Genomic DNA, 6,403 nt, shown 5'->3' with positions numbered 1-6,403 from the left:
TGAGGGGATGAAAATTGATAAGATTTTATGTTACAGCAAATAGTCATTTCTATAGTAGAGAGAGACAGTAAAAGCATATATTTTTTAAACCATTTCTATAAATAAAACCCTCCATAGCATTGAAGGCAATTAGCATGTAAAAATCATGCATTTGAGCCAAAAAAACTCAGCAATAGATGAAATTCAACTTCAATATCATACAGAGAATTTACTCAAAATAGACGGACATTTTTTATGGGCATGAAATATGAAGATTTTATCATAAAAAACTCAGAATTTGAAAAACTGCAGTTCGGAGTTTTAGTTACTTTATTTCTCTTGCGCTTTACATGAATAGGAACAAATAAATAAATAAATAAATAAAGTTGTGAAACACAAAAAAAAGGGAAAAAAAGAACCTGCAGCTATTTTTCTCCAAATGCGCTGAATATTTTATTGATTAAATCCTATATTTCATTGACATTTAGAGAAAGAAAAACAAGTTTAGAAAATTTAAATATGAGGGTATTATTGACAATTCATCACTTTTGATATTAGCATATGGCCCTACTATCACTTCAAGGGTGTTAAGTGAGATTTTGAAAAGTTCAGGAGAGCTAGGTGATATTTCATAAAACCTCAGGGGAGGTTTCTAAAATTATCCCTAAAATAAATAAACAAAACTACCCTCCATAACTCGGTGGTTGTTGCATCGGAAATGCTTTTCTCTTAAATTTGTTGTAAAACGGAATAAAATTGGATTAAGTTGTATGCTAAATAACTAGAGATAGATTGTATATTCTACACATTGAAACTATTTATAAAAATGCCACAATGAAAAAATATAAAGGGCAAATGAACATCTGCTCCTGTCTACATGCTATGTTTTACAAGAATAGAGGCATTGCGTCCATGGCCAGCGTTCCGTAGTATCAGCGAAGAGAAAAAACGGGAAAAATGATCTCTTTTACCAAAACAAAAATTTTGATTTCCTTAGCTCTTTTGTTGTTCTGGTTTCGACCACAAATTTTATAGTTGCTTAATGGTGAACAATTCTTATGACTTCTGTGTTTGAAGACAAGATTGCAAGAGGAGTTTGGGGAGCTTTTTATCCACTATTAGAATAAGAAATTCTTCATCCTTCCATCTTTCATTTAATTGTTTTTATTCATGATTTGTTGCAAGAATAACTTGTACTTTCATTTCATATCTACTGTGAGTAGCTAAGTTATTTGTATCGCAAGGTTGTGATGAACTTTTGCTAGTTCATGTGTTCCTTAATTTATTTATGTAGTTTTTTTATCATTAATTGCAAACTATTAAATCTATTATTTGAGAAATGAAAGTTATTTAACAATACAAGATAGGAATTCATGAACCTTAAATAGTATATACTCACAAAAGTAAAGATACATTTAGGTGGTTAACTCAAGTGATTTCACTCCTCTATTAAACCTGCATCCAGTTATTCAACCATGAAAGTAAGTGAAGATTAGGTGTAGGTATATTTTGTTTCATTGGCAGAAGCGAAGTCCAAACACTTTAGGAAATTACATTCTTGGCAAGACATAAGTTACGAGCGTAATCAACTAATATACGCTCATAATCTATTGCAAATGAGGGAGTCAAAAACCCTACGATTCTACTCCTAATCATTTCATCCTTTGCAATTTACTTTCTTATTGCTTATTAGTATAAGTTATAATTAGTTTAATCATTCGAATTCATATTTGTTTCGATAATAAAGTAAGTGATTGGTTTTAGTAATTTTAATTGTTCCTTGTAGGATGAACCCTGATTTACCTTTTACTCAAATAAGAACCTATATACTTACAGTAGATGGAACTAGCTCATTTACTTGAATATCTAGACCACGTCATCATAAAAAAAAGGGCCTTTAGTTTTATAGCTAGAATTAAGGACTCTGAGTATAGTTTCTCCGATGGATGATATTAAACAATCTGTGGTTAATTTTTTTAGTAGATTATTTACTGATGACAGAGATTTTATTCATTGTTCTGCTTTTACATTTTTATTTGCGCCAAGTCTCTTGTGATTATAATGATTTCGATTTAATGAGATTTTTTTTTATTCGGTGTCTAGAATCCTATCTAGAAATTGGTCTTTCGTTGCAATTACTGGAGGGGCAGTGAGGTTCCTTAAGTCCTTCCATGGTGTTTGTCATTTGTCAAGGTGACCCCCTTTCTCTAGTCCTGTTTATCATTGCTATAGAGTTTCTTGGAATAGGCTTATATGATTTATTTGATAGTAGAAATCAGCGGTTATTTTATAATTCTGCCGGTGAAAAAATTGGCTTTTGTAGATGACATGATTATATTTACTACTTATTCTAAAAGACGATTGAGGGATATTTGTCAGTTTATTCTTCAATACGAGTCCTTTTTGGGGCAGAAGGTTAATATGGACGAAAGGTCAGTTATTTACTCTATGAAGGTGTCCTTGGTCAAGGTCCATATGATCCAAAATTTGTTGGGATTCGGACACCAAAATCTTTCGTTTACATATTTAGGTGTTCTCTTGAAAAGGGATAAAACCAAAATTTTTATGCAAAATATGTGCGACTAAGTTATATTTGAGGTTATTTTATCCAAGATATGTGCAAGATTAGTGGGATGGAGTACTAAGTTTTTATCTGTCCAGAGGTAAAATAATTTTGATCAATAGTTCCTCTAAATCTGTTTTTGCCTCCCTTGATCAGCTTTTCAGTCGATTTCTTTGGGATGTTAACATTTATTCTGAAAAAAAAAATTCATTGATTGGCATGGGAAAAGGTTTTATTTGCCAGTGGAAGAAGGGGGTTTGAGTTTTTCTTGATCTTCGTAATGTTGTTGATGCTTTTAGCATGAAGTTTTAGTAGATTTTATAGCTTAATGTTTCAACATGGTGTAAGTTGATGCATCAGAAGTATTTGAGGGGTTTTCATCCTTTACAAGTCAGTAATATATCTTGATTGGCTACTTGGAGGATATTATTGTTTATTTGGCATAATGCTGAGTCTTATATTTCTTCTTCAGGTTTATTCCTGATTTCTTCACCTTGGGAGGCTGTGAGACAAAGAGAGAAAATGTGTCAATTAGTCTCAAAGATAATTTAGAATTTGAAATTACCACTAAAACTTTGTTTCTTCAGTTGAAAAGTTGTTAATGGTTTTTTTTGCCCACTAATGATTTATTGCAATCTAAAGGCTTGTCTTTGGCCTCGTGATATGCTGGTTGCTTTCATTCTGAATCCATTAGGCATTTGTTTCTTGAATATCCTATGGCGGTGGCAGTTTGGAATCGTTATATGAGGGAATTTGGTATTTTATATTAGTCTTATGCGTTTATTTCTAGAGTAAATCTTATATATACACTGACAGTGTATACACTATCACCATTGAATTCATAATATGTGTGTAAAAGTTGAATTTCAAATTCAAATTTTCACACTATCAGTGTTGGAAAGTTTAATCCTTATTTCTACCAGATTGATAGCGTGGTTCCTTTCTTGCTAGGTGGAAAATTTTGGGCATAGTTGCTTTTTTGTTTCGATAGTGGTAATTATGGTTTATTTGGTGTGCCAGGAATGAAGCTCGATTCTTGGGAATATCTTTTCAGGTTGCTAGAATCATTTTTGCAGTTGACAAATTTTATTTCTCTTAGGTAAATTGTTTATGTTGTCTAGTCCTTAGTTGGTCAGGGGACGAAGAAACTTTTATGTGGCTAAATTTTTGTATGTGTCCTATTAAGAAGGAGGCCATTGCCATCTCCTAGAGTCTTCCATCTAATGGCAAATTTAAATTGAATTCTAACGCTAGTGTCAGGAAAGAGCCTCGGGTGGTGGTTCGCTTAGAGATCAAAAGGGTATGGTGATATTTACTTTCTTCATGGAGTTTGGAGATGCTAATGTGATTGAAGTTGAAGCTTTAGCATTTTATTGCGATCTAAATTTGTGTGCGCAAAAGAACTATTTAGATATCACATTATAGATTAATTTTTTCTACATTGTCAGTATATATATAAATTGACGGGTGTAGGTGTATGCCATATCATCTAACTTTAAATTTAAGTACAAAACTTTGCTTATATGACATGCAACTAAACCCGTAAACGTATATATTTTTAGTGCATAAAAGATTTACACTTTATTTTTTATTTGTCATGTACTAGAGGTATTGCTCTTATTCCCTTCCTTTTATTTATTTTTTTATTATTTTTAAATAAAATGAAAGGGCTGGCATTCCACTCCCAGGGCTTTGTCAAATTATAAATGAAAAATAAAAATAGAAATGGAGTTTGAAATTAGTTGAAACTTTTGTATGATTAACAGATTATATTAAATACTTAGATAAGAAATATTTATTACTATGGTTGAGTTTGGCTTTATTTTGAACTCTTACCCCATATATAGCAACAAACTTCTAGTAAATGACCCCTAAGAGGTACCATTTGAGTTTTAAATAATTGATCATTTCATTATCTAATAACCTAAGTTTTAAATTATTTTTTAAATTAAATTGGTGCCTAGTTTAGGCATAATATCATGCATATCACAATATTCGACCCTGTTAATATAATAATTGACTAATTACACTATAATTAACTATGCACATTTAAAATTTAAAATTATATCTAATCAAAACAAAACAAAATTCACTAAGATGAACTAATAATTAAAAGAAAAAACTAAAATTCACTAACTAATTGAAAAAGGAAACAACAATTAGTTAAAATACACAATTCCTACCGAAATAAAAAACAATTGGGCTCTTTGAAATCTAAAGTTGGCCTTAAGTATGTACAAATAAATGGCTGAAAAGTTGAGGATTGAGTCGTGAATAATAGCAGAAGAGCAAGAATACTAGAACAAGGGGAGAGTGGCACAATAGGGAAAGAGGCTAAAAAGGGGCTACATAGACGAGGGATATGATGAGGAAAGGAAAGGAGAAAGAGTTGCAAACTTCAAGGGTAAAAATTCAGGGGTCATTCATTTAACTTCTTTAAATGACATATTTCCTTGCATGGGAGAATGGTATTTTTATCCAATGGCATGAGAAGGGTGAACTTATCAAGGCCAGAAATTCTGATGGCATAATTGCCTTTTGAGTGAATGGCCCAAAAGGTCACTAAACTATTAAAAATGGCACCCTCTAGTCACTAAACTTTTTTTGTGGCCGAAAAGGTCACTAAACTCGCAAAAACTGTCCAGCGAAGTCATTTTACCGAATTTCAGCGGTTCCTCATCCGGTAACAGGGTCAATATGGAGTGGAGGAATATAGTAAAGGGGCAAAAATGTCAAACAAAATATGGTCAACCTTTTTTTCTCTCGCAAGTCGTGCCTTAGATCTAGAAATTAGCTGAGTCCTCTTTTCATTTGTTGAAAGACAAATCTTCTCTCATCTATTCAAGGAAAAATCTCCTTCCATTTCATCCTGTCCAATGACTCATGGCAAGACGCAAAAGGTATCACAGAAAGAGTCCATTCATGAGTGAAGACAGGATCTCAGATATCTGCTGGCTTATTGATGACATTCTCTCCTGCCTGTCTTCTGGCCCAAAGGAGTGGAGACAAGATAAGAAAGAGTATAAGCTCGATCCGCCTTCACTTCACTTACACAATTTTTTGAGTTAGACCTAACCTAAGATGGACTCAGAGGACAAGAGTTCCAACTATGGAACTATCGAATCAAAGAAACGAGAGCTCTACTCTATCTACGCTATTGCCCGATCATAGCTGTCTTTTGGGAGTAGTGATCCCCATTCGAGTAGGGCAAAAGAGGACAAGCGGAGGAGAAGAGCTAGCCCGGTGACTAGGAGTCTTCATCCCAGTCCAATCGAACAAAGGCGCTAGCCAGTGTATTATAAGATAAGGGAAGATGAAGAGAATGAAGCTGTTGTGCGATTTCCTGACATTGTTTGCAGTCCACATGATCCTTCCCAGGCACAATGAGTGAAGATAGAGGCCTCACGTTCACCATGTTGATGCCGATTCTTTGCTGGAATGGGTCAGTCTCAATTTCTGTGGATGTCTCGGCGATCTGGAATTCTCCTTTATCGAGCGCCGATTGAATTAGGTTCCTGAAAGCCAAACAACCGTTGCATTGGGGGGCACAATTGAGATTCCATTTCGGGAGTTATCATAGACGAACTGTACGACATAACATTTTTGCATTTCGTATTAACATTTTCAGATTTTGCACTATCTTTTACCAACATTCTTCTTCACCAAAATAAATTTTTTAATAACTTACCATACATCGTGTACGGGTCAGCATACTCATCCCTCGGTCGCTTCACCCACTGCATTGAAATCACCAGCTTCACAATTTCCTCGGCTACTCTTGTTTTTGAGATGGGTTTAGGCTGTAACTCGAAGAGGTTTGCTATTCTGATTTGGTTTACAGGTGGTCAAAGTCACTTTTTT

The sequence above is a fragment of the Coffea eugenioides genome, chromosome 10 (assembly GCF_003713205.1).
Source record: "Coffea eugenioides isolate CCC68of chromosome 10, Ceug_1.0, whole genome shotgun sequence".
Classification (NCBI taxonomy): Eukaryota; Viridiplantae; Streptophyta; class Magnoliopsida; order Gentianales; family Rubiaceae; genus Coffea; species Coffea eugenioides.
This window is presented reverse-complemented; position numbering follows the sequence as displayed.